The sequence below is a fragment of the Spermophilus citellus genome (assembly GCF_964194105.1).
Source record: "Spermophilus citellus genome assembly, chromosome: 10".
NCBI classification, from domain to species: domain Eukaryota; kingdom Metazoa; phylum Chordata; class Mammalia; order Rodentia; family Sciuridae; genus Spermophilus; species Spermophilus citellus.
In genome coordinates, this window is record NC_138197.1 from 105,146,640 (window position 1) to 105,162,229 (window position 15,590).

The following is a 15,590-nucleotide window of genomic DNA, read 5'->3' on the forward strand; positions in this document are numbered from 1 at the left end:
CAGTGATTGCATTAGCTGTCACAACTGGAGTCTAAACTCATGTACTTGGGGTCACATTTTCCTTGATCCAGTTCTGTTCCTGCCCTTGGCAATATCAGCAGCTGTGATTATTACAACTACCCCCAGGTGCCAGAACTTAGCATTTCATTTTGGGGGGAAAAAAGAGAAAAGTAGTGAGAAGGGATGGAAGGTTTAGTGTCTGTGTAATGTTTCTGACATTTCCAAGTACCACACAGCTAGAAGAAGAAACATCATCTACAGCTGCCTGCCTAAGATGAGAACAGAGGGCACCAAAAATGGGTCATCATTCAGGCACACGTGCATTAAAAGTTCCTTTTCTCCCCAGGAATTTGAGTCGTACTGAAAATAAAAATTTAAAAATTTTTTAAAAATGTTGCAGTTATTTCAAGTCATTTTCCCACCTTGGTCCTGCTGGATATTATGTTGGTGATCTTTTCATGATTCTCTTTGTTCCTTATTCCTTCCCACATCAAGGAGAAATTGATGCATGAAAATAACATTTTTTTTAAAGATTGATATTTATTCTGTAACTCAAAACAACAAAAATAATTTAAAAATCTAATGTTTTACCCAATAAATACTAATTATTCTGAAAGCAAATTATTTATTTTCTTAGTGAATGGGTAACCCAATGAAGCTCACATACATGTACCCACATCAGTTTCAAAGTAATATAGTTTCACAGCTTAAAAAAACAGCAAATGGTCACACCTGTTAAAAATACCTGCATCCTGTGAAATTCTGCACTCAGAGCACAAACACACCCAGACGCTACTTTTTGTGTGTTGAGTCTTAATAGCACTCCAGTGGGAATAAGGGCTGCACTGTGAAGGTTTGTTTGTTATTTTCCTATTTTCTTAGTTGGATCATTTCCTCCATTGCACAAAATCCAACAGGATCTTTTCCTGGCTAGTGTATTTGGAGGAAGTCTAACTTCTTTAAAAACTCTAAAAGAACTGAAGTAACTTTTCGATACATCAAGAGGAAGAGTGCGTGTGCAGAGGTACACAGCAGCCCTTAGATCCTAAAGAAACATTACAAATTCTAATTTACTTCATAATTCTAAGACAATTTAATGTGGAGGCTCTTGATTCTTACTACAGAAATTATTTAGAAAATGGTGGCTTTTATTTGTGTGGAATCCACCCATTTATCTTATGAGCCTACTCATGTTATGACCCTTCCATGTTTGATTGTGGGTACACACTTAACATTCTAACACTCTGCAAATAAACTGTTCAATTGCCCCAAATGGTTTGGCACACCATAGATGGCACACTGAAACCAGGAACGTGATATCTCACTCACAGGGTGAGCTAGAGTTCAAGAGGCAAGGGGCAAAAGTACTGAGTCCTACTTCCACCTTTTGATATTTCTCCGTCATTCTATGCTTAGTCCCCTTGAGGTCAAGTTCAGCTGGGCAGCAGGAAGTTTGCTGCCACTATGCTTGACACATAAGGGCAAAATACAAACCCCAGTTGAAGGTGGGATATGGGAGGAAAGAATCCTCCCTCCACTAAAAGGATCAAAGGCTTTGAACAAACAAGGAATTTTTAAAAATTCCACTTTTTCCTCAGCATCCTATCCAACTGGGGTGTAAGTGCTATAAATATCACAATGATTTCTTATACAAAAATTGTATCCTTTTGATGACTAGATTATCCTCACAAGATAAAGGAAACTTTATCTCATTACTATAAGCAACAGTGGTGTCTAGTATAGACTGAAGAAGGTTAAATGGTTTTAGATACTCAGTTGTTCTATCTCATATCAAAATTTAATTGAAGGGCTGGGGATGTGGCTCAAGTGGTAGCGCGCTTGCCTGGCATGCATGCGGCCCGGGTTCGATCCTCAGCACCACATACCAACAAAGATGTTGTGTCTGCCGAGAACTAGAAAATAAATATTTAAAAAAAAAAATTTAATTGAAATATTTGGAAGCTTCAGTTGCTGCATAAGTGTTGACTTGCTCATTACTTAAAGTATGTGTATATATTTGGTTGATATAATAACCAGAATCAGGAGGGTAAAGAGAAAAGGGAATTAAATTTGTAGAGACAGAAAAGTAGAATGGTGTTTTCTAGCAACTGGAAGAAATGGAAATGGGGGGATAGGGCTTCATAGGTACATTGTTTTACTTTGGGATGATGAAAAGTTCTGCTCTAGAATTGGATAGTGGTGATGGTTTCAACAATGTGAACATATTTAAATGTCTTTGGATATATTTTAAAAGGTTAGAGTAATAAATCGCTTGTTGTGTATATTTTACCGTAAACAGAGAGCAAGAGAGAACTTAACTCCTCTGAAATTCGACCTCATTTGACATGTTAAGAGCTATACCAAAACCCAAGCCAATTCTATAGGAATTTGGATTCTTTCTGTGCATCCAGCAAAAATAGCTTTCTTCTAATGCACTGAGTAGGAATATTTGAAATGTTAAAACATTATGTTCCCCACATATAGAACATTTGTTGGAATTTTAAAATAGGTGATTCACCTATGAAAGACTTAATTTTTTGGATGTTGTATTATTTCCCTATGATTGCTGAAGTCAATGTCCACAAACTGAGTGACGGGAAACAACAGAAATTTGTTCTTTTGTGATCCTAGAAGTCAAAAGTCTAAAGTAAAGTGTTAGGTGGGCCCCTTTTCCTACAGACGCTCCAGCTTCTGGTTACTACCAGAATGTTTGCCAGATGGTTACACCACCCCGCTATCTGCCTCTGTCTTCACATCCTTCCTCCTACTGAAATTCCACAATAATCTCTTCATATCAAATTAAATTGATTACATCTACAAAACCACTTTTTTCCAATTAAATTAATATTCAGAGATTCCAGGGACTAGAATATGGATAAATTTTGGGGGAGAGGGGCACCATGCAATCTACAGTAGGTGGTAATGCATGAAACAAAATTTTTAAATTCATAAATAATATATTTATAAGTTATCTATAGAAAAATATTGTCACTGAAATTACCTTTGATCTAGATTGTGCCTTCTGCCATGGTCCTCTATAATCTCTCATTACTATAGCAGAGATGGTGATTCTCGTGAAACATGACTAAATTTATTCTACTTATATTTTCAAAACCTTTCAGTGTTGCCCATACTCCCTACCCCAGGCTCACCCAGCATAAGAAGCCAGGTGTTTGTGTGCACCTGCTGGCCCCTGCAAGATCTGTAGTTTCCCTGCACTTTATCTTTTCTGACCTCATTTCACCGTGTTCTCACCGCATGAAATCTGCCAGAGCTACACTATTTATTTGCTGTTCTCTGGGCTTGTCAAGCAGGTGCCCACCTTTGCATTTGTTCCTTCTTCCTGGAACATTTTTCTCTAAAGCAATTACAAGGCTTTCTGATGACCTTCTTCAGTCATTGCCCAAACATCACCTTCTCTGTAGTACTACCCACTCATTATTTTTCTCCAAAATGTCCATAATCTTTTAACATAAAATAAGACATATAATGTATGATATACAGTTTGCTTATTAATTTTTATACATTATACATTTAATCCCAGTACATGGAAATCCCAAGGAGGCAGGGACTTTTGATAGTTTTGTTCACAACTGTGTGAAGATGAAACAATGCCTGAGACATAAGAGGTTCTCTATGTATAATGGTTGAGTAAATTAATCTGTAAGTAACTCACCTGTGAGTCATCATCAATCTCCCTAAATAAATATTTAAGAAGAGAGAAGTATCTCTCTCTCTCTCTCTCTCTCTCTCTACCAGGGAATGAACTCAAATATGTTTAACAACTGAGTCACTGAGCCACATTTCCAGCTCTTTTTAGTTTTTTGTTTGTTTGTTTTCTGTTTTGCTTTTCCAAGGTAGGGTCTTGCTGTGTTTCTTAGGGCATTGGTAAGATGCTAAGGCTGGCTTTAAAGTTGAAATCCTCCTTTCTCAGCGCCCTGATCTGCTGGGATTGCAGGTGTGTGCCACCATGCCTGATAAGAAGTATCTACTGATAAAATGGAATATAAAATTTTTGGAAGGGGAGACTTCTCAGAAAACAATCAGTTATAATACAGGAAAATTATATTCATTAAGATGTTCTTGGTTTAATGATTTGATCTTCATTTATAGAGTGAAAGTCATTTTTCATTTACTTTTCACTTTATTTAATTCTAAGTCAGAAGGGTAAGATGCTCCAGGTAATAATTATCACTGGTGACTTCCAAGTCCTCTTCAACAATATCCTGAAATATCTTGTTCTAATCACATATGGAACTAAAAGTCCATGTCCCTGTGGAAATGGGTCTTAGTCTATGATAATCCCCTGTTCCTGGGATTGTACCAAGACAAAACAAATACTTTTAGGGTTAGAATACTAATTCATGTCATAAACATGCAAAGAAATTAATTGGAACACTTATTTTCCTGTGAACAAATAGCAGAGACATGAAGCACTGGATTTCTCTACTTTGGGCAAGTTCCTTATCAATGCCACGTATATGTGGTATCTGACTTAGGTGGACAATAGCAATGCACAGTCAGGAAGGATGCTAGATTAAACATACCTTTGAACTTTGGCTAAAGTTGTTGATGAAGGTCTTTTTCAAAGCCCTTTCACTACATGATAATTTTTTTGTGTGACTTTTCCATTTATGTGTAAAGAGCTCTGATATCTGTCATATATTGTTTCTTTATAGCCCTACAAGAGCTGAAGTTTTGCAGAGATTTAAACAAATTTGAAAAGGTTAACAGAGGGTGAAGGTGAAAAATTGTGGATCAGTCTATATTTTTCAAAAGACTTTTCTGTAGGAGAAAGAAGAAAACTATCCCAAAAAATAAATATGTGCCATGCTCCCTCTTCAATTGCTGAAAGTTGGTTTGAGGTCAATAAAATCATTTTGGAATACTATGGTTGGCAACCGAACAAAAATATTGAGGGAAGAAATATCTATTCAAACTTCCTCTATCACATTTCAAAAGAAAAAATAAATTATTTTCCAAAGAAAAAAATAAACTATTCATCTGATTAACTCCCAAACCTTTTTATTGACAATACAAATAAAACCAAATTCAACATTAAATTATTAAAATGTTTGGTGGGGATACTACTTTGTTTTAGAGTCAAAATTATATTGTCGTCAAAGTAAAGTTATTATACCAGCTGTTTCCTGTGTTAAAGCAATACTAACATCATGCTCTTTGACTTCTCCAGCTACTTTTCCTCTCTGGAGGTAAATCAAGTTATCTGTTCTATGTGTACATATATGGCTCCACCTTAGTATTCCTATGCATTCAATCGAACCACAAGGGACACACTCTGTCCTTTGCTCTTTCCTGCTGTTACAGGAGCAGAGACCACCTCCCAAAGAAGCTTGCAGCATAAATGTTTCTATAAATCTGGGATTTAACATTAGGCAGATTGATATTGTTACTTGTGGGTACCTCAGTATTAGTATTCTCAGTGATAAAATGAGATATGTCATCTCCATCTATTTGGCAGCTTTGTCTTATTTCTCTCATGTGATTCAGAACATGGGAGAGTGGGAAGAAGATAGTCACTTTCCTTGATCCCAATTCAAATTCCAGTGCCAAATTGGCTTTTTATTCACTGAAAGGCTTAATTTATAAAATATTAGAACTTCATGAAGAAATAACATGTGATGTAACTTTTTAAAATAGCTTTTATTGTCTCAAATTAAAATCATTATTGAAGTTTGTAGAGACAGATGTTTCTATGAAATATGTTATTATGATGTTTATATTTATTTAATTTATATTTACTAAATATCAAAATTGGAATCAAGCAATTTTCTGTTCAAATAGCAATCTACTATGGAACAGTTGAAAATCTCTGAATCTTGGCATTGTTGATAGATGGGGATAAGCTACTCCCTCTGCACACATACACACACACACACACACACACACACACACACACACAAAAATAGTTCTGTTGCCAGAATTTATTCCCACAATTGCTAAGACTATTTTTATACACATTTCTTTAAATAACTAATTCTAAATATATTAAGTACCTCTAACTTTTTCCAAGGGGGAAATAAAGAATGTTAGCTCTCCAACTCACTTCTCTATAACTCTTACCAATAAAATCCTTAGAAGTGTTTTCTCAAATTTGAGTTCTAGCTCTTATTGTAGGAGAAAGATTGTTATTTTTTTCATGCCATCTATTTGAAGTCCCACTTTCTGCTAAACCTATAATCATATTTTTTTTTCAATTATATCAGAGTTTGTCAAGTAAATGGTGGTTTTAATAAAGATAATTAGAGGCCTACACAAATCAAATCCTGGAAAGACTCACTAGAAAATGTCAAGGAGTCCTCTACCAAAAATTTCAACCTAAAACACCATAGCACACATTTATTAGGAGCTGACCAAATCATTAATAAAAGTCTTAATAATTTTGGTGACCAATTCTGAGATGGTGGCAGAAACTGAGTATTTCTAAATCCCCACATTAAACAGTCAAACACATATCAAAGCCACAAATTCACTGAAAGTATTTTTAACAAAGCTAGGTAGCAAGGTACAACTAAAAAATCCAAATTACCTGCAGGTGAATATACTCCACCAATTGCCATAAGATCTGCATGATTTCAGATTCTGTGCTAGAAGAGGCAAAGGAAAGCAGAAGAAACTCTGAAAGACATAAGAACAGGGGAACATAAAAATAGTCAATGTGAATTCATAGCAGCTGGCCCTGGAAGAAGCCCTACACAGCCCCAAAACATGTAAGTTCAAAGACTCTTTAGCAGGGTCTGAATTTGCTAAAGCAGAGGAAAATTAATAAAATCTTAGAATCTACCAACCACAGATCCCTTACAGCAGATACCCTTCACTAAGGGAAATATTATCGAAGTAGAATCAAAATTGAGTAGAAAAGAGATAAAGAGAAATAAAGCGAAGGCCCAGTTAAAGGGGTAGAAGATAACAAAACTGGTGCATTTCAGGATATAAGTTATTGTATTTCTGAGGACTATACGGAAACCATACACACAAAAATTTGGGGTGAGGGAGGGACTTTCTGAAGAAAGATCATGTTATTCACTAATTTCTTCCAAATTTTAAGAAAATTAATATAACATTAAAACAAGCATAAGAATGTTTTGCAAACAAAGGAAAAACATATGCAGCAAAAACAGCATTGCTACAAATGATGAAACTGCAGCAAAAAAGACATAATCACAAAATGAATCAAACAAAACTGTAACTGATACACTTGCTTTTTTCACCTAAAATTAACTTTGGAAAAAGAAATAAAAGGGAAACAAATCTTTAAAGAAACAAAAGCAAAACTAAAAGGAACATAGAATAAATAAACACAACCCTAAGGAAACTAGAAGGTGAAATGACAGTCTCACTTTCTTAAATAATAATAAAAAAAAGATTAGAATAATTTTAGAAAAAAGTCACAATGCCGAGGACAGGTAAATAAGATCTAACATCTTTAAAATAGCACTCCCTGAAGATGAAAGGCAAACATGGCAACAGAACAAATCCTAAATATGATCCTTCAAGATATTTTTCTGAAATTAACAACAACAAGAACAAAGTACTAGATTTAAAACTCATTGCACATAACAGAGAATTAAGAATAGTAACCTGGAATGACCACAAGCCAACTCATATGCTAGGAAAATCACTGGCGTTTTACAATAAAAATTTCTTTGGAGATTTAGGGGAAAAGAACAAGTGATTTATAAAGGGAAGAGGATTTTATTATTACCAGACTTCATAGCAATTCAATGTGTCATAAAATAAACGGAATCACATATTTAAGATACTAAAGGGAAAAATTGAGCCAAAGTTATTTTTATATTCAGGAAAAACTGACTTTCAAGCACAAAGGTAGAGCTAAACATTTATCACCAAATAAAAATTCATAGATTATATTTCCATGAGCTTTAGCTGAAGTATTTATTTACTAGAAGACAAGCTGTAGTTAATCAGCATGACTGAAGAGATCTAGGTTCAAAGACGGAATATGAAGATGAAATATGTAATTACTTGTTGAAATGAAAAAAAAATTAAAAATAAATTTTTAAAAAGTCAAAAATAATTGAAATGGAGATAGCAGAGTTATATGCTCTGAGAAGATGTGTATGGTCATGAACAAGATGTGGCGGATGCCAAGAGCTTATGCAGCACTTGCTATCTGATTTCCAAAGCATATAATTGGTGGTATTATTAGTATTGTTCCTTTGAGAAGTCTGTGAGTATATTAATCTGCTAGGGCAGTTATAACAATATACCACTCTCTGGGTGGCTTAAACAAAGGAACTTTGTTTCCTCGAAGTTCCAAAGCCTAAGAAGTCCAAGATAAAATGTCTTCTGAGTTGGTTTCTGGGGTCTCTCTCTTTGGATTACTGATGGTCAGCTTTCCATCATGTCCTCACATGACCTTTCTGTGTACACATGCTGTTAGGGAAAGTTCTGGTATCCCTTCTTTTTCTGTAAAGGCACCAGTCTTGCAAATTACAGCACCACCCTTATGACTTTTTTTAACCATGTTATAAGCCTTATTTCCAAATATAGGCACATTGGGAGTTTGGCTTCACATAAGAATTGTTGGGGAACACAACTCCATTCATAGTAGAGAGCATGTTGTAGGATAAAGAGAACAACGAATCATGGGGTTTTCTAATTTGATAGTTTCCTATATTGAAGAAAACCAGCATTCTCCTTGTGCAACAAGAGATACAAATGTGGTACAGTTCAGTGCCAACCCTGTAATCCTGAATTTAATTTGCCAGAATTATTGTTTACTTAGGTAGTAATTTTTTGTGTGTGTCCTATATGCACATACCCTAGTTCTTTCCAATGAAAAGTCAATAGTGATGAGTGTCTCCAGTACCCAGACTATAAAAGTCATACCCTACTGAATGAAATCAAGGTCTTCAAGCAAAATGGCTGTTTCTAGGAATGGAGCAGTGAATGTAGATTAACTAAAATAACACATTATATTGCAAAGAAGCTATCAAAAATTGCTAGTCATGTCAAAAAATTCTAAGGCTAACATTAAAACACGCCCATGGTCAAAAATGGAAGTTTTTGGCATCAATTAAAAAAAAATGGGCATCATTAAAGAAAATCATTGCAATTATTTGAAACTCATAAAAAAATAAATTTATGAGTTTTTAAATTTTGGAACCAATCGAGTCAAAAGTAGATTGGATAGGCAGCTTGAAAATTAAGATCCTAATAGGGAAACTGATTCACTATCTTGACAATTGGAAATAAAGAGGAGGAATGTCTAACTTTTTTACATGAACTGTACCAATGGAAAACCAAATCATTTAGAGGAAGTCCCACTTTATACAAGTATTTTCAGTTTATTATTTTTAAATCATAAAAGGAAGAATAACATCACTGTGAACCCCAATGAATTAACTAATCCAAGCTGCAACTTTCACAATAGAGATAAGCAGACCATGCATCAAGTATCTCTTACTAAAAGAACAGATCATTAACACTAACAAAACACCTTGTTAAAGGTGTAGCTCCTGAGTCTGAATAAACCTCATCTGAATCTGCCCATCTGCAGAAAAGAAATCAATGAACATGGGTCACTGTTTAATCACAAACTGTATAATGAGTATACAACAACAACACTCAGACCATAGGGGATTCTACAGGTTAAATATGCATCTGTAAGTAGGAATCAGTAGAGTTCAAACTAGTACCAAGAAAAGGATGAAGGGAAAGCCTATGCATTATTACAAATTTAAAAGGTATCAACACTTTGGAAAGGTGGGAGTGGGGAACAAGACAATACTATAGTGTCCATGTTAAATAAGCAAAATCAGTTCCTTAGAGAGTAGTAGTATATTCTTATCAGTTCTGTGTTTACAGAAATTAATACCATATGGGGCACATGGTAATCCCTGTAAACATGGGGCTTTTTGTGGTAGGTAGGTGTGTATGTGTGTGTGTGTGTGTGTGTGTGTGTGTGTGTGTGTGTGTTGTAGAGTAGTAGTGTTTGTGAGTATAAGTAGGGAATTTGGTAAATATGATGTCCTATCATACATTATACAGTGTACAAAGAAGTGACTTTTATGACCCATTCCAGAATTATTTTTGGTGGAAAGAAGAAAAACCCTTCAAAGTGTTACATTTACAACAATATGTTGTTGGTTTCTCATGATCTGGCTTCTTTTGATACAATTGTTGCTCTTGTCTTTTGAGAATATGACTTCTCTCCTTAAATCTGATATTATCTTGGACAGTAGTAGCCCCAGAGTATTGCACTGTGTTCCTCTTGATGGTTTCTCATTGCATCCTTTATGGCCTGCTAAGCAGATGTCTTTGCAGATTTGACAATTTATGAAATCTTTCTTGTCTGTTTATACATGTGTGAGTAATCCATACACCTCCAATACACACATCCATTATTCAAGTGAACAAGGGCAGAAGCCCTTATTTAGCTCTAATAGAAATGGAATGTTTGGAAACCAATCAATCATGTTCACCCACATCACCAGTGAAATTGTTACAGGTACCCACTATCTTTGGTTGAGGCACATGGGCTCTACTCCATGTTTTCCAATGTTGACCTTTGTGAGGTGGTTGTGCTGTGTCATAGTTCATTACAACAATGTCACATTTGTTGTCTACACATTTTACAATAATAATTTCATTATTTTATCACATCTATAATCATATGACTTTCTTTTTGTTTCTTCATCGATATTGTTGGTTTCAGAAAAAAAAAACAACAACAACATGCTTTTCCTCATGGTGTCTGAAACTTAGAATACAATATTTTGAAAGTGTGCCAACAAATCATAGCCAGTGGAAACATTGTCAAAACATAAAAGAGAGTGGGATCATGGATTCTCTGCCACTGAAAGCACTTGTAGTACCATCTGTCTGCAAAGCACAAGATCATCCTAGAAATGATTTCTTGACATTACATTTTTGATGATACAGGCCCCCAAATCTTCATCCATCATTTGACAAGTAGTTCTTTATGAAGAGAAGCTTATGCATGAAAACACAGAACACAACTTGCCACAAATAACTACAAGCAGTGACATGTTAGAGTTTGTCAGGAAGAAGTGCAATATACCATGTGTTACTATGCAGTAATCATTGCCCCAGTGTCCTAGTTATAGGATAGCTATTTTGGAACACTGACAATTTGAAATACAGTGTGTTCCTCAAAAAAAAAAAAAGGGGGGGGGCACTCTCTTCCAGAAAATACTTCCATAAATTTATTTCTCATGTTACATAAAAGCTACATAGAAACGATTTTGTTCAGTTGGACCTTTGCAATAAAGTTTATGCCATTTCCACAATTAATTTAAAAGTATTTTCAAACACTGTAATCATTCGCCTATTATTTTCCTCAAAATACCAGAACTCAAAAAACATTAGATTTATTTCAACATTACCATAGAGGTACATTTTTGTTTAATTTTAAGGTTTTTATAGGTGTCCTATATAGAACAATGAGACACAGTGGGTTAAGAAATGCAGTCACTCAAACCATGGGGAGAAACAGGGTTCCAACTGACTATGTAAAGATGTAGAGCTAGAATACACTGCAGGTGCAAAGCTATGCCATGAGAAGAAACATTATGAAAGAGTATGGAACTTCTGTTCACAGTGAATTATCATTAGAAGAATCCCCAGAGAGGCTCTCAAAGCTGTTATTCCATGAAAGCTCTGTTCCAAGCATTAGGAAAAGGGAATTTGTTGAGATCTTTGAAATGGCTATGAGCTGCTTAGAATATAGAAAAAAAAAATAGCTCTTTGGAAAACTCTTACTTGCACAGAAATTCCTAGTTTTCTTCACTCTAATTGAATTCTTCTAATACATAACTTTCCAAAGTCATTAAAATTTGGTATATGTCCTTGAACTCCAGCTCATTATACAGTCCTGTCAACTTCCATTCCATCAAATTATCATTGCTACATTGGTCCTATGAGTGCTGGAAAGTTCTAGAATGATCATATTTGAAGGTGGCACAAATAAATCTGCCGGATTTTATAAAAGCCTCATGAATTAGGGATTTCCAATACTACATAATACCCAACTGCTCTATGTCAAAAAGTAAAAATAAAAAAATTTGAGTCCATCTTATTTTATTAATTCTGCAGTCTTGTAAACTAAGTTGAGGCCTAATCTGACATGATGAAGATTTGGACCTACTTTTTACATTGTGTACAACCATAGAAATGTAAAGTTGTGCTGCAATTGTTTTCAATAAATCAAAATGCATTCTTCTGTTGTGTATACCTAATTAAAATAAATTAATTTAAAAAATTAAAATTAAAAAAAACTCAATTTTTTTCTGCACAATAGAAACTGGTGAACTCACTATCTAGTAAATTTTGAAATTTTCTAAAAATCCTTATGTAAGCATAGATGCAATTTATAATGTTTTCTATAATAATATTAAGTAAAATATGTAATTTATATGTAGTTTTATATTAATAAATCTATATTTATTTTTAAGTTTCAAGTATTAATATATCTGATTTAAATACTACAAAAAATTTTTTCAATTTTTCAAAATTTTCATTTCATTTCCCATGTTGTAGCAAAAATTAAAGTAGAAAAGAAAACAAAATGAAAAACATAATCATGTAAAAATTATTTTAAAACATTCTTTAGTATAACTATAACTTTTAATCAATAAAGTCTTAGTTTCTGAGTTCACATTTAATAGAGGTACAACTTTTACTAAAGCTGCTCAATAAAATAATGTCTATCTCAGAATCTTTATACATCCTTCTGATTTCTCAAGGCATATTCTAAAAGGCAACTTATTTGTTCCCTCATTATAATCCTAAAGTTATTTGCAGGAAAACCTAAAATGAAGCTTTTGAGACACATCCTGTCAGTAATAAGAGTTAGTTTGCAAATACGAACACATACTACTGTCTAAGTCTAATAAAAAGAATATCAATAGGGATCCTTTATTCTAAAAGGCAAATGAATACAGAGAAATAATAGAAAAGGAAGAAAAAGAAAAAAAAGTGAGATATTGAGAGGTCTTGGCCTTAATAGTGAGCTCATGAATGATCATGGGAGATCCTCTACTTGTATGCACCAACACAAGGATCCTTGAGATAAATATTTTTGTTTCCTTTTTTTCAAATTAAAATGTTAATAGACTTTAAAATAGTGTACAAGTATAAAACACTGGTTTTTGTATTTCAAAAGTTGGAGAAGGATATACAGTCATTAAACACTTTACCAAACATATGCCAGTAGACAATACTTTGTACAATATTTAAAAAGCTGAAAAGAGTCTTCACTGTAAAAATAATTTTAAAAAATTTGTTCAATTTAAAATATCATCCATACAACAAACACATCCATTTTCATGATGTGTTTGTTTTCTCTTTTTTTAAAAATTTTTTTATTAGTTGCTCAAAACATTACAATGATCTTGACATATCATACATTTAATTCAAATGGGGTACGTAATCTTAATCTTATTTTTCCACGTGTACAGATTGCAGGATCACATTGGTTATACAGCCACATTTATACATAGGGCCATACTAGTGTCTATTGTATTGTGCTGCCCTTCCTATCCCCCCTTCCCCTCCCCTCCCCTCTTTCTACTGTGATATGTTTTTCTCTCTTTTTTCTCCCCCCCCCACACCATCTTATATGTAATTTTGCATAACAATGAGGGTCTCCTACCAGCTTCCTTACAATTCCCCTTCTCTCTCCCATTCCCACGCACCTCTCGTCCCTATTTAATGGTAATCTTCTTCTCATGCTCTTCCTCCCTGCTCTGTTTTGAGTCACACCCCCCCCCTGCTTATATCAAAGAAGACATTCTGCATTTGTTTTTTAGGGATTGGCTAGCTTCCCTTAGCATAATCTGTCTAATGTCATCCATTTCCCTGCAAATGCCATGATTTTGTTGTTTTTTAGTGCTGAGTAATATTCCATTGTGTATAAATGCCACATTATTTTTATCCATTCATCTATTGAAGGGCATCTGGGTTGGTTCCACAGTCTAGCTATTATGAATTGTGCTGCTATGAACATTGATGTAGCTGTGTCCCTGTTGTATGCTCTTTTTAGGTCTTTTGGGTATAGTCTGAGAAGGGGAATAGCTGGGTCAAATGGTGGTTCCATTCCCAGCTTTCCAAGGAATCTCCATACTGCTTTCCAAATTGGCTGAACCAATTTGCAGTCCCACCAGCAATGTACAAGTGTACCCTTTTCCCCACATCCTCGCCAGCACTTGTTATTGTTTGACTTCATAATGGCTGCCATTCTTACTGGAGTGAGATGGTATCTTAGAGTGGTTTTAACTTGCATTTCTCTGATTGCTAGAGATGGTGAGCATTTTTTTGTATATTTGTTGATTGATTGTATGTCCTCCTCTGAGAAGTGTCTGTTCAGATCCTTGGCCCATTTGTTGATTGGGTTATTTGTTTTCTTGTTGTTTAATTTTTTGAGTTCTTTATATACTCTGGAGATTAGAGCTCTATCTGAAGTGTGAGGGGTAAATATTTGTTCCCAGGATGTAGGCTCCCTATTTACCTCTCTTATTGTTTCTCTTGCTGAGAAAAAACTTTTTATTTTGAGTATGTCCCATTTGTTGATTCTTGATTTTAACTCTTGTGCTATAGGTGTCCTATTAAGGAATTTGGAGCCCGACCCCATGAGGTGGAGATTAGGGCTAACTTTTCTTCTATTAGACGCAAAGTTTCTGGATTGATTCCTAGCTCCTTGATGTCGCGACCCCCTTGCCCGCAAGGAAGACGCAACAACAGGAATCTTCTTTCAGCCGTTTATTCAGGTCCTTGATATTTCTTCTTCTCTCTTTCGGATGCCTCTCCCAGCCTTAATAAAGCATCTCAAGCCCCAATGCGAAGCTGCCACGTGGAGCTTTCTCATAGGGTGTTAAAAAACCATGCGCCAACTCTTCCAAATAAGGAGTTGTTTGTTACAGACCACAGCGGAGCCAGCGCCATCTTGTAATGGCGACCACAGTCCGCAGAAACGGCTCACCACAGTTCCCCCTTTTGTTTTCCAAAAACAATACAGGCGAGAGTAGAGGTCCTATCCCACTGTGCAGAAGTGGCTGCATAGTATGGCTCAGCCCCAAGGAGGGCCCTTCCCCAGATCTGAGTCCATATCAGCCGACGCCTTTTTTCGTGGGACGGGGCGTGGACGCGTCTAACCCGCATGCAATAGGACATGCTCTCCTTGAGGTCCACTTCAAGGATCACTCAAGTGCAGTGCCTTGCCTCGCATCCTGTATCGTGATGATGGTGGACGAAGGGGGATGGCTGAGGCTGAACTGTGGCTGTATAGAAATACGACGACAAACAAGTTGGCAACACCCTAAAAGAAAGGCACGGGTCTTAAGGCGATAGAAAAGCACTAGTGTGGAAACCCATCTGCGTGCAATGGCAGTAAAGCCGGCAGAGTGCAAGGGCTTTCCAATACTAAGAGAATAACAAAGAAAGACATGTCGATCCCAGTGCAATGTTCATAAAACTTGGGGTGCAACGACCATGTCAAAGATTTACTGTTTAATCTGCGCAAGCCAGACTTGAGGTGAGATGCCATTTTCTAAAGCTGCAAGAGCTTGTATGATCATAGCTTTATC